At 47.7% G+C, this 14,480-nt stretch overlaps 1 protein-coding gene across 3 annotated transcripts in view; it reads right to left on the minus strand.

Moving 5' to 3' along the window:
* Positions 1 to 9,449, minus strand: part of CHD6 (chromodomain helicase DNA binding protein 6) — a 338,823-nt gene extending 329,374 nt beyond the window's left edge. For all 3 annotated transcript variants that reach the window (XM_075349913.1, XM_075349914.1, XM_075349912.1), the window contains exon 1: positions 9,356 to 9,449. The gene's annotated coding sequence lies outside the window, so the exon portion shown is untranslated. The remainder of the gene's footprint in view (positions 1 to 9,355) is intronic.
* Positions 9,450 to 14,480: the final 5,031 nt, after the last annotated feature.

The raw sequence follows: 14,480 nt of genomic DNA on the forward strand, positions 1-14,480 counted from the left end.
GGCTTAAATCACTCGGTCATGCTGATTGAATTATAAAAAACAGACTGGTTCCTTTAAAAAGGGGTTGGCATATGAAATCATTGTCTTCTTCTATTAATCATGGTTAAGTACAAAAAAATAAGTAAAGTCATCTTTGCTTTGCATCATAAGGGCTTTACAGGCCAGGACATTGCTGCTTATAAAACGGTCTCTAAATCAAATTTTTGGCTAATCAATAACTTCAAAGAGAAGTTCAATTGCGGAAAAAAAAATTGTTCAGGGTGCCCAAGAAAATCCAGCAAGTATCAGGACAGTCTCTTAGGCCCCCTTCACATGCACGTGCCTCCGGTACGTGTTAGGTCCATTACTGCACGTACAGGAGACACGGGCACATGTACTCCAATATTAATTTACTGCGTTACACTTTCGTTTTTCCATACGGAGCGTGTGTCCGTGTGCGTGATACGTTTGTGCGTTAAACACGGAAGCATGTCTGTTTTTCTCACGGAACACGCACCCATTAAACTCAATGGGTCCGTGAGCACACGTACGTGACACGGATGCATCTCCGTATGGTCCGTGTCCGTTTTTTTGCAAATATGGCAATGATTGTATAATTTTGGAACAGGTGCATGTGATTAGAAAAGGTCCCTAGGAAATCGCATTTATCTTGCAGGACACAGTGAGGGTGAGTGAATTGAACACACCAGCAACATATTATCCCATTCATTACATGACTTTTTCCAGCTACACGTACTAGCAAAACGGATGGCATACTGATTACCTACGGACTACAAAAACGGACACACGCACATCTCATACGGACATACGGATGACACACGCATCACACACGGAGCCAGAAAACGGACATTAAATACGGTACGCATAACACGTACGTGATTTACACGCACGTGTGAAGGGGGCCTTAAAGAGGATTTACAACTATATTGGGTCAACACCAGTGCAGAGTTTGCTAAGGAATGGCAGCAGGTACAGATGTCAGTGCATCTGCACACAAAGTGAGGTGAAGGCTTTTGGACCCTGGCTTGGTGTCACAAATTACAGCAAAGAAGCCACTTCTCTCTCCAAGAAAACCATCAAGGACAGACTGACAGTCTTCCGGAAATAAAAGAATTGTTCTGCAGAGGACTCGGGTAAAGTTATTTTCTCTCATGTTGCCTCCTTCAGACTGTGTGACATCTGGAAGAATGATTGTCCAGAATAAAAAGCGAGTCCTGTGTAATGCCAATAGTATAGGGCCCTGAGTTCATTTATGTAAGGGGGCTTTTCATCCAAGGGAGTGGGCTCACTCACAATTTTGCATAAGAACACTTCCATGAATTAATACATATTAAGGCTATGTGCGCACATTGCATATTGTCATGCTGAAAATTCTGAAGCGATTTGGCAGCGCATGTGCGTTTCAAAACGCAGCCGACATGGATGTATTGCGACTGCCGAATTGATGCAGAATTCATCCGTTCTGGATACTTTCTCTCCCATAAACAAAGCGGGAGCAGCATCCAAAGTGCATGAAAGAAGTGACATTTGCTTTTTTAAACGCAGCGATTTGGCCACAAATTTCAGCATCCAAATCGCTGCGCTCTAAAACACAACGTGCGCATGGAATTTGCACAATTTACATAGACTATGCTGGGGATGCAGAACGCATGCGTTTACGCTGAAGTGCAAAGCGCTGCGTAAACTCATGGAAATACACAACGTGCGAACATACCCTTAACCCTTAAGGTAAAAACATAAATTTCCCACAACTTCTGACCCAGTAATTAGACAGTCTGATTTAGCAGGTGGAGTTGCAGCCCTGTGGCTGGGAATACACACATTGTTCAGTCTTGTGCCTGTCCATTTCCACAACCTCCAGAGATCAGAAATAGTGTTGAGCGAGTAGCTAACTACCTTGTTTTTCCAAAAATAAGACCTCCCCCAAAAATAAGCCCTAGCAGGGATTTTCAGCGTTTTCGGAGCAAGGTTTAACACTAGAACTACTGGACTCGCGACACCTATATAGAAATACATGGTGCAAAGTAGTCAAAATGACTACCTCAGTAGTTCTAGTGTTAAATATAAGCCCTACCTTGACAATATGCCTTAGTCGCGGTTCAATAATGAAGTGTCCATGCAGATAAAGTTAATGATACTGCAGGACACTTCATTAAAGAAAGCAGACACCCCCAAAAGAAAAAAAAGAAGAGAGAAGACACTATCATACTCACCAGACGCCAAGTGGGAGGACTGGCAGTGTATCGCACACATCAGCTCTCACACACAATCACACATCAGATCGCACACACACTCACCACATCCAGTAATACCGATTTCTTCTGGCAAGGAGTATCCTGATACGCAGTGTGGTGGAACGCAAGGACCTGCGGCTGCAGATGGAATGCTTACAGGATCTACAATGTGTAACTTCCTCTCATCTTTCCCTGCAGCCAGAGGCATTCTATACTGCCGGATGTGGTGAATGACTAGTGTGTGTGTGTGTGTGTGCGTTCTCATCGGTGATTGTGTGTGTATGAGTGTGTGTGCGCGCGATCTGATATATGAGTGTTGGCCAGAAGCAGGCGAGGACAGCGTGCAGTATAGCTGCTGAGAGGACCCGCCGGAGATCACAGGAGGACCTGGGAGCCACAGAGACGTCTGGGGTCTGGTAAGTATGAGTCTTTTGGGAAGGAATGGGGGGGGGGTAAACTTACCCCCAACTGTGTTTTTCCAAGAATAAGACCTATTCCAAAAATAAGCCCTAGCACTTTTTTGGGGGGCAAAAAAAAAGTATAAGACAGTGTCCTAGTTTTGGAAAAATACGGTATTCGTACTCTCTGTACTGTCTGCTACGAGTAGCGGGCGCAATGTAAGTCAATGGGAAATACTAAGTAGTGAGTAACCCAAAAGCCATACTTTTCGTGCGAGTAGCAAATAGTACGGCTTTCGGGTTACTGGCTACGTAGCGAGTATTTCCCATTGACTTACATTGCGCTCCTAACGAATATGCGAGTAGTGGACAGTACTCGCTAACAGCATAGCAAGTACAAATAGTCAACTACTCGCTCAACACTAATCAGAAACTATCCCCTATCTTCTTTTCCTACCTTATACAGTTGTACTATGGAGCACTTAATTTGTTTTCATCCAAAACTGCTTCAAAATGACAACTTCTCTCATTGACCCCTGAGTAATTTAGTGATGAACAATGCAGCATGATGGAGACTGTGTCACAAGGCAAAAGTGCTAAGTGACTCGGTGAAGGTCCATTGCCAGAAACTCCCCAGATCTCCATCCCATTGAGAACCTGTGGTCAATCCTCAAAAAGCAGGAGGATAAACAAAAACACAGAAATTGTGATACTGTAAGTGATGGTTAGACAAGAATGGGTTGTCAGTCAGGATTTGGCCCAGAAGTGGACATCCAGCATGTCGCAGTGAACTGCAGGAGTCTTGAAAAATAAGACTTGATTTATCAAGAAAAGTTTGAAAACTCATGAAATCTTTATAAATTGTACTGCAGTAACCATAGAAACATCCACTAAAAGATCTAAAAAGAGTGAAGAAACAAACTTTGTAGTAAAGTAACATTTGTGTCATGGCTTTTAACCACGACTGTACACTACAGGGGCTGGAATCATTGAACCCCATTAATAAATCACACCAATCCTGTGGAAATGCCACTAACACCTGAGATCGGAAAACCACCGTGTACGACTGTGGACAGACCTGCTGCTTCATAGTCATCACATGATACAGACGGGTTTCATGGTTACAGGCAGCTCTGAAAGCAAATAATGCTAATGTAGAATCCTGAAAAACCATATCTATGTAGTTGCTGTACAATGTAAAGTTGGCCACAAAAAAAAAAAAAAACTGTCCACAATTTTGCTAAATCCAAACGTCCGACATTTCAAATCTGTATGGAGAATAGGCGGCACGGTGGCTCAGTGGTTAGCACTGCAGTCTTGCAGCGCTGGGGTCCTGGGTTCAAATCCTACCAAGGACACCATCTGCTAGGAGTTTGTATGTTCTCCCCGAGTTTGCGTGGGTTTCCTCCCGCACTCCAAAGACATACAGATAGGGACTCTAGACTGTGAGCCCCCAGTGTTCCTGATGTATGTAAAGCGCTGCGGAATATGTTAGCGCTATATAAAAATAAAGATTTGATTTTTTTGATTTGAGAACATAGACAGCACCCTCAATATCAAGCTCCATTAGTGGTACCCATCGAAGAAGAAGGGAAAATGTCAGTAAAGGCGTTCTGCCCGTGCTAGGAATCAAAGACTGGCATGTCAGATGTGGGGGATGGGAAGTGACAACCTCTCAGTGCACAGTTATAGCTGAGGGCACAAGTTGCCATTTCACAGATTTTATTACATTTTTAACACATGACAGAAAAACGTTGCTAGTTATATGGGCATACTCATCTAGTAATCAAGCGTGGCGTTAAAGGTACAGGCATAATAACGCACGAGCAGTGCAAGGTTGTGAAGATACACATACCCATAGCAATTCAGAATATAACACGGCCTGACCACGCACAGTATCAAGCAGTGCAGGGCTCACTCTTACCCAAAACTGAATTGTACCTCCCCCAATTTAAAAGCGAACCCTCATAAAGCGGGAAACTTATTTCTATCTCAGGGTTTTGAATCCGGACAAGGAAACCTCCCCATTGGGTCTGTGTGAGGTTCACACGCTCTATAAGTATACAGGTCAGCTAGTATGGAACCGAGATTATGAGGGACGACCCATGTGACTGACAATCTGTGTACTGCGCTATGGTATATGGAGGCGCTATAGGCATGAAGTAGATAAATAATTCAAACCTAGGAGAAGAGTATGTAGATGTACAGCGCTATGGAATATGGAGGCGCTATAGGCATGAAGTAGATAAATAATTCAAACCTAAGAGAAGAGTATGTAGATGTACAGCGCTATGGAACATGGAGGCGCTATAGGCATGAAGTAGATAAATAATTTAAACCTAGGAGAAGAGTATGTAGATGTACAGCGCTATGTAACACGGAGGCGCTATAGGCATGGAGTAGATAAATAATTCAAACCTAGGAGAAGAGTATGTAGATGTACAGCGCTATGGAATATGGAGGCGCTATAGGCATGAAGTAGATAAATAATTTAAACCTAGGAGAAGAGTATGTAGATGTACAGCGCTATGGAATATGGAGGCGCTATAGGCATGAAGTAGATAAATAATTTAAACCTAGGAGAAGAGTATGTAGATGTACAGCGCTATGGAACATGGAGGCGCTATAGGCATGAAGTAGATAAATAATTTAAACCTAGGAGAAGAGTATGTAGATGTACAGCGCTATGGAATATGGAGGCGCTATAGGCATGAAGTAGATAAATAATTTAAACCTAGGAGAAGAGTATGTAGATGTACAGCGCTATGGAATATGGAGGCGCTATAGGCATGGAGTAGATAAATAATTCAAACCTAGGAGCTGAGAAGAGTCTGTAACTTCAGATTGTCAGGCCTTTACATGTATCGCTGGATGGCATAAAGGGATCACTCCTGAGAACTGTGGGAACAAGGCCACAGGTTCAGATACATTACCCAGAGCATAAGGCCTCATTCAGACAGAGGGTTTTTTCACACGTAAAAAAAAAAAAAAATAGGAGGGATTCTCTGCACTGTTTGGTCAGTTTTTACCATCACTTTTTTCTTGTGAATGATAAGGGTATTTAACAACCTCCAATCAAACAAACACGAAGACCAGACTACGATGGCACCGCTCAGTCCACAAAATAAAGCGGGCCATGTGAAGAGACGCAGACTATAAGGGTACGAGCGCCATCGTGAGAAATACAGAACTCATGGGTTCAGAAGGCCGAATATACCTGTCCATACACAGACTGCAATGGCCGGATCTGGACTGCCAGCCTATATTCCCAAGCCACAAGTAACTACATACATATTTGTGAATTACTACGACCGGGCCTTTTATATAGTGGCCACAACTCGGGAACCGCAGGGTGAAAACCACAAGCAGTCAGCCATTGCTGTAAGGCCATAAGGTCACCCTACATCTGAAGATGGCGGGCCATGAACGGGACACTACCGGGCCTGGGTGATGTGGAGGGCACTGCGCCAGCATCTGGCGTTCATGGGGTCATGTTCTTTATTTGTGGCTGCCCGGCTGTAAACCCATTCCTAGTACAACTACCAGGTGGCCAAGCACACAGGGGGCTGATAACCCTCACTTCCATATTTCTTCTCCCCCATATTGATGTCAACAAGCAGAGAATCTACATAACCCTATAGGATGCTAAACAGCAGCAGTGTAAAACCGCACAGTGTGCACAGGCCCCTCAGATATGGTCAGCACTGCACACCTGGCAGCTTATCTCCCAGCAGCAGTGTAAAACTGCACAGTGTGCACAGGCCCCTCAGATATGGTCAGCACTGCACACCTGGCAGCTTATCTCACAGCAGCAGTGTAAAACCGCACAGTGTGCACAGGCTCCTCAGATATGGTCAGCACTGCACACCTGGCAGCTTATCTCACAGCAGCAGTGTAAAACTGCACAGTGTGCACAGGCTCCTCAGATATGGTCAGCACTGCACACCTGGCAGCTTATCTCACAGCAGCAGTGTAAAACCGCACAGTGTGCACAGGCCCCTCAGATATGGTAAGCACTGCACACCTGGCAGCTTATCTCCCAGCAGCAGTGTAAAACCGCACAGTGTGCACAGGCCCCTCAGATATGGTAAGCACTGCACACCTGGCAGCTTATCTCCCAGCAGCAGTGTAAAACCGCACAGTGTGCACAGGCCCCTCAGATATGGTAAGCACTGCACACCTGGCAGCTTATCTCCCAGCAGCAGTGTAAAACCGCACAGTGTGCACAGGCCCCTCAGATATGGTAAGCACTGCACACCTGGCAGCTTATCTCCCAGCAGCAGTGTAAAACCGCACAGTGTACACAGGCCCCTCAGATATGGTGAGCACTGCACACCTGGCAGCTTATCTCACAGCAGCAGTGTAAAACCGCACAGTGTGCACAGGCCCCTCAGATATGGTAAGCACTGCACACCTGGCAGCTTATCTCCCAGCAGCAGTGTAAAACCGCACAGTGTGCACAGGCCCCTCAGATATGGTAAGCACTGCACACCTGGCAGCTTATCTCCCAGCAGCAGTGTAAAACCGCACAGTGTACACAGGCCCCTCAGATATGGTGAGCACTGCACACCTGGCAGCTTATCTCACAGCAGCAGTGTAAAACCGCACAGTGTGCACAGGCCCCTCAGATATGGTCAGCACTGCACACCTGGCAGCTTATCTCCCAGCAGCAGTGTAAAACCGCACAGTGTGCACAGGCCCCTCAGATATGGTGAGCACTGCACACCTGGCAGCTTATCTCCCAGCAGCAGTGTAAAACCGCACAGTGTGCACTGTGCACAGGCCCCTCAGATATGGTGAGCACTGCACACCTGCCAGCTTATCTCACAGCAGCACAGTAAAACCGCACAGTGTGCACAGGCCCCTCAGATATGGTGAGCACTGCACACCTGGCAGCTTATCTCACAGCAGCACAGTAAAACCGCACAGTGTGCACAGGCCCCTCAGATATGGTGAGCACTGCACACCTGCCAGCTTATCTCCCAGCAGCAGTGTAAAACTGCACAGTGTGCACAGGCCCCTCAGATATGGTGAGCACTGCACACCTGGCAGCTTATCTCCCAGCAGCAGTGTAAAACCGCACAGTGTGCACAGGCCCCTCAGATATGGTGAGCACTGCACACCTGGCAGCTTATCTCACAGCAGCAGTGTAAAACCGCACAGTGTGCACAGGCCCCTCAGATATGGTCAGCACTGCACACCTGGCAGCTTATCTCCCAGCAGCAGTGTAAAACCGCACAGTGTGCACAGGCCCCTCAGATATGGTGAGCACTGCACACCTGGCAGCTTATCTCCCAGCAGCAGTGTAAAACCGCACAGTGTGCACTGTGCACAGGCCCCTCAGATATGGTGAGCACTGCATACCTGCCAGCTTATCTCACAGCAGCACAGTAAAACCGCACAGTGTGCACAGGCCCCTCAGATATGGTGAGCACTGCACACCTGGCAGCTTATCTCACAGCAGCACAGTAAAACCGCACAGTGTGCACAGGCCCCTCAGATATGGTGAGCACTGCACACCTGCCAGCTTATCTCCCAGCAGCAGTGTAAAACTGCACAGTGTGCACAGGCCCCTCAGATATGGTGAGCACTGCACACCTGGCAGCTTATCTCCCAGCAGCAGTGTAAAACCGCACAGTGTGCACAGGCCCCTCAGATATGGTGAGCACTGCACACCTGGCAGCTTATCTCACAGCAGCACAGTAAAACCGCACAGTGTGCACAGGCCCCTCACAAATGGTCAGCACTGCACACCTGGCAGCTTATCTCCCAGCAGCAGTGTAAAACCGCATAGTGTGCACAGGCCCCTCATAAATAGTCAGCACTGCACACCTGGCAGCTTATCTCACAGCAGCACAGTAAAACCGCATAGTGTGCACAGGCCCCTCATATGGTGAGCACTGCACACCTAGCAGCTTATCTCACAGCAGCACAGTAAAACCGCACAGTGTCCACAGGCCCCTCAGATATGGTGAGCACTGCATACCTGGCAGCTTATCTCACAGCAGCAGTGTAAAACCGCACAATGTGCACAGGCCCCTCACAAATGGTCAGCACTGCACACCTGGAAGCTTATCTCCCAGCAGCAGACCTGCCCCAGGAGGAGGCCATAATCGGGGTCTGCTCAGCAGGAAGTGCAGAATGCAGCGGTCACGTCACACGAGGGACGCAGGTGAGGCCAGGACTGTAGGCCTGCCAGGTGCCCACACACATGCCAGCAGTCCGCCATCTGCAGTGCCCACTCTCACGGGTGAGCATTGTCACAGGCCCTCACTAAGGATGGATGTGTGGCCTTGATACCAATGCACAGGACAGCATTTCCATACCCCTATTGCTTCCAGTTTCCCCACTCCTCCCCCACTTGGTACTGCCCACAGCACACGCTTTGTGCAGTGGGCAGAACCACAGGGGCAGAATGGGGGGGGGACGTTAAAAACCCAAAATACAAGAACCTGCGAGGGACCTAAAGGAAGAGAGACGGAGGAGGGGTTAAAAGCGAGCGCTAGATGCCTGCTATATACCCGCACTCCCGAGGTGGACACGTTTACAGACACCCCCTCCTCCTCGCTGAAGCACACACAAAAAGCAAGGGAACAGTACGGAAAAATCACAGTTTCATTCATAAGAGATGCCCAGGAAGGGGGTGGATGGCCGCCACACACCCACGGCGGCATAGAAACTAGCAAAGATGCTGCAAATTAAAAAGTTAAGAGGAGAACTTACCTAAAATGGCCACTGCTGCAGCCAAAATACAAACAGCTATTATTTGGTGAAGTTTAGCACAAGACACCCTGCAAGGACACCCTAACCTGGTCGGGGAACGCCTCCTCTGCACGCTCATTGGTTACCTTCCTGGCAGGCAGGCGGAAAGCTCACTAATGATTGGAGGTTCACTTGTCAAACAAGTGGTGGTCGTTTCAAGGCTGGTTGCGGTGCGGTTATTGCTTTGCTCCATTGTGCTGCTATTTGCATGGATGAGATGAGCTTTGCGATTGGCTGAGAGCGGGAAGGGGGATAGCAGGGGGCGCAGTGAGGCAGGGGGAGCGCAGGGGTCCTGCTGGATATTTGAGCTGGCTTTTCCTGCTATGCTGGATCATCTCAGTGCTTGTGTCTTTATACACTACATGGCCATATTGTGGAAGGGCCCTGGGAAACTCTGGAGGAGTGCCTCAGTTTTTAGGAAACTCGCACCTTAACCAAGGAAAGGGTCTGTCATTGGTTTCACATTGAAAAAGTTCAGTAACCGTCACATCACTGCGACCAATTATATTTAGGCGATATCTCATAGACATTGAAAGCTTCACCAGTCACCTGACCGCTGCAGCCAATCACTATTCAGCAGTCATGTGACTGAAGAACAGAATGTCATAAGCAGTCCCGGCAGAGACCACCGGCGGCGCTGGCGTCACAGGGGACAGAACCAAAGGGTATGGACTCCTTTTTGTTTTTAGTAATGTGACCTCACTTTGGCCCAAGAAATAAAAGGGTTATTCCCATCTCCAAGATCCTATCCCAATATGTAGAAGCAGTGGCTTAACAAGAGTTTGATGGGCCCCGGTGCAAAGTTTGGACCGGGGCCCCCCCTCCACATACACCAACACTTAAGGTACGGGATAATGATACTGACACTTGGGCTATGGGATAATGATGCTGACACTTGGGCTATGGGATAATGACACTGACACTCGGGGTACAGGATAATGACGCTGACACTTGGCTCTTACCCTCAGCACCCAGGTTTCCCATGATCTGAAATCCCTCTATCAGCACCCAGCTTTCCTATGTTCTGATATCCATCTTGTCCACGGCACCCAGCTTCCCCATGCTCTGCTACACATCTTTTCATCAGCACCCAGGTTTCCCATGATCTGAAATCCCTCTATCCGCACCCAGCTTTCCCATGTTCTGATATCCATCTTGTCCTCGGCACCCAGCTTCCCCATGTGCTACACATCTTTCCATCAGCACCCAGGTTTCCCATGATCTGAAATCCCTCTATCCGCACCCAGCTTTCCTATTTTCTGATATCCATCTTGTCCTCAACACCCAGCTTCCCCATGCTCTGCTATACATCATTCCCTCAGCACCCAGCTTTCCCATATCAGAGCATGGGAAAGCTGGGTGCTTAGAGAGAGCCTTTTTCCCTCAGCACAAAACATTCCCATCCGATGCTTGTATGTTTGTCCCCCCTCGTATATAGTTCTCCAAATACTATAATGGCCCCCACATAGCCTTCAGTATAGTATAAAGGGTCCCACATAACCCTTCATATATTAGAATGCACCCCCATAGTCCTCAATGTATTATAATGCATTTCCCATAGTCCTCCATGTATTATAATGCATTTCCCATAGTTCTCCATGTATTATAATTCACTACATAGTCCTCACCTGACCCCGGGCCATGCGATACGGCACTGATGTCGCCGGCACGCTGCTGTAGGCTTCTTCCTCTGGTCTGTCGCATCTTTCCATCATCTGATCCAGGGGGCGGTCTCAACTTCTGTCCTGGCAGGCTGCTGTGCTTGCACGGTGTCCTGGCGCTGGCACTTTGTCCTCCGATCAGCTGTTCTCCACTTCTGTTGTGACCACGCGTGCTCCCGCGGTCACAACGAGAGCACAAGAAGCGAGGGCACATGCGTGGCCCTCTCAGCTTCAAGACTAGAATAACAGGGAGTAACACGATCATTACAAAGATGGCGCTGGAGATAAGCGCTATGCGCAGGCGCCAGCTACAACTCCACCTTAGTGAATAGTAAAATTAGCATAGAGAACAGAGAGAGGGAGGAACAAGCGGCAGGAGGACGGGAATCCAGATGAATACCCACCCAGAGATTATCTGCTCCGTTGCTCATGCCACTCAAGTAGCTGCTAAATTTAAAAACTTCACTTTCTGGCATTTCAAAGCCTAAACATCCGAGCTGCCCACTAAAGGTATGCAGAGAATCAGCCTGATCGTTCCAGTATAGCACTGGCTGTAGCTTATATATGAAAATCCTGGTGATTGGTTCCCTTTAAGTCAGTCTCTTTTTCAGGAATAGTGTTTTTCACCTCCTTTTTATTTTTTTTAAAAAAAAAGCTGTTAGTCACCCTTCCCACAATCAGCACTGCCTCTTTGACACTGCTCGTGTGATTGTCTACTGGCTGCAGCAATGTTGTCACAACTACATCCTGCATCACCGCTGCAGCCAATCATTGAGCTGAGCAACTTTTGCCGTATGTAAGCCCTTAACTATTGATGCTTGCGAAGGGCTTGGCAAAGAGGGAGTGTGGCACACAAATCACATACAATATGACTTAGGCGGGCTTTGCACGTTGCGACATCGCAAGCCGATGCTGCGATGTCGCACGCGATAGTCCCCGCCCCCGTCGCGGGTACGATATCGTGTGATAGCTGGCGTAGCGAAAATTATCGCTACGCCAGCTTCACATGCACTCACCTGCCCTGCGACCGTCGCTCTGGCCGGCGACCCGCCTCCTTCCTAAGGGGGCGGGTCGTGTGGCGTCATAGCGACGTCACACGGCAGGCAGCCAATAGCGGCGGAGGGGCGGAGATGAGCAGGACGTAAACATCCTGCCCACCTCCTTCCTTCCGCATATCGTACGGAAGCCGCAGTGACGCCGGTAGGAGATGTTCCTCGCTCCTGCGACTTCACACACAGCGATGTGTGCTGCCGCAGGAACGAGGAACAACATCGGACCGTCGGGTCAGCGTAATTATGGATTACGCCGACACTGCACCGATGATACGATTACGACGATTTTGAGCTCGTTAATCGTATCATCTAGGCTTTACACAGTACGATGTCGCATGCGATGCCGGATGTGCGTCACTTTCAATTTGACCCCACCGACATCGCACCTGCGATGTCGTAATGTGCAAAGCCGCCCTTAGGCTACAAGTACACTGCGAGTTTGGTCACACATAGTGATAAGCGAGCACTACCATGCTCGGAGGCTTGGATGGGCTGGATTCGTGTACCAACTATAATAGAAGTCAATTGGGAACTCGAGGATTTTTCCAGAAGATCTTCCAGAAAAATGCTCGAGTCCCCCATTGACTTCTATTATATCAATACACAAGTCGAGCCTTTCTGAGCCTCCAACCTGGTTGTTACGACAGCCGAGCATGGTAGTGCTCGCTCATCACTAGTCACAAGACATTGAATCTCAGATTGAGCATCCGTATGCAATCCGTTTTTTTTTCTCCGCAGCTATTGTTCATTTACAGTCTTTTACACAATTTTATCCCTAAAAAACGGATGCCACTAATATGGTCTGTGTGCTGCACGTTTTTTTTTCTTGCACCCATTAACTTGCATTGGCAAGCCTTGTCCGATTTACGAGCTCACTCGCAGGATGCTGTGATTGTTTCCTCAGGACAAATACAGCTGAGAAAAAATTGCAGATCTGCTCTGCCTCATTGAATACAATGGTGCCAGTGCAATCCCTTTTTTTCCTCACATTGCACTTGTGTTAGTGGGAGCAAGGCCTTAAAGCCGCTTTACACACTGCGATATCGGTACCGATATCGCTAGCGTGGGTACCCGCCCCCATCTGTTGTGCGACACGGGCAAATCGCTCATAGGTGTCACACGGAACGGCATTGCTAATGCGGCCGGATGTGCGTCACCAATTCCGTGACCCCAACGAGTTCGCATTAGCTATGTCGTAGCGTGTAAAGCCCCCTTTAGGCTATGTGCCCACGGGAGCTTGCACCTGCGGATATATTTGCAGGTACGTCCTTAGGTTTCCCGCAGCAGCTCCCTGGAATCCGCAGCTATACATAGCTGTGGGATTCAAGCGGAAAACCTGCAGACATTCGTGCAACTTACCTGCGGAAGTTCCGGCCTCTAGCTCCATAGTGGAGGGCCGGAATTTACGCAGGTAGTTCCGCAGAAATAATTGACATGCAGTTATGTGTGGCTGCGGGACATCCGCAGCATATTCCACAAGCTGCACGTACCGCAGCATGGACACAGCACTCCCCAAGTCCCATAGGATAACATGAGGAGTGTCTGTACTTGTTAAAACCTGCGTATTTATCTAAAAATCCTGATAAATCTGCAGGTTTTCCGCGGCAAAATCCGCGGGTACAGAGTCCCGTGGGCACATAGCCTTAAGGGGGCGGAGGGTAAGAATTTTACTACACATTTAAATAGCCTGGAAAATTCTTTAAAATGATGGATTTAGAAATCTCTCATTAACATCTTTACCAGTTCGAGACCAGGCCATTTACCCTTGTTTCTGATCAGGCACATTTTCAGGGGTCCTTGTACATGTAGTGTAAAGAGCTGTACATTTTTTTTTCTCACCAGGATAGTCAAATAATTTTTGCATCTCTTTTTTTCATGATACACATGGAGTAATTTTATTTTCAAACGCTCTTGTTTTGTTTTGCTTTGTTTTGGGTTCTTAAATAACCACAATGGACTACTCAAATACATTTAATGTTTTGTTCCCCTTTCTTCAACAGTTATTTTTAGATATCAGATACATTTTTGGATTAACTTCTGCTTCTTTTTTTTATGTATTTATTGGCTTTTATTAATATATTGTAATATGGCGACTGGCTACATTGTTAATGGCTGGTATGTACAACGAAAGTGGTGTGAAGCTGGAGGTTCGTTTTGGGCACTTGTAGTGTCACATGTTTTTGCTGAATTGTTTTCAGGGCCCAGGTTCACAGGTGGCTGGTGAGATGAGTAGGTCTGGCCACCTACATACCCCACCCATGTGTGTATCTGACAGGTCACATGTCATGTAAAATGGAGTCAGTCTGTGTTTGACATGAGGGAGAGACTGACAGTATTGTGTTAGAAGCAGCCTGTGTGAGAGGCTGCTCAATT

The sequence above is a fragment of the Anomaloglossus baeobatrachus genome, chromosome 5 (genome assembly GCF_048569485.1).
Source record: "Anomaloglossus baeobatrachus isolate aAnoBae1 chromosome 5, aAnoBae1.hap1, whole genome shotgun sequence".
Taxonomy (NCBI): domain Eukaryota; kingdom Metazoa; phylum Chordata; class Amphibia; order Anura; family Aromobatidae; genus Anomaloglossus; species Anomaloglossus baeobatrachus.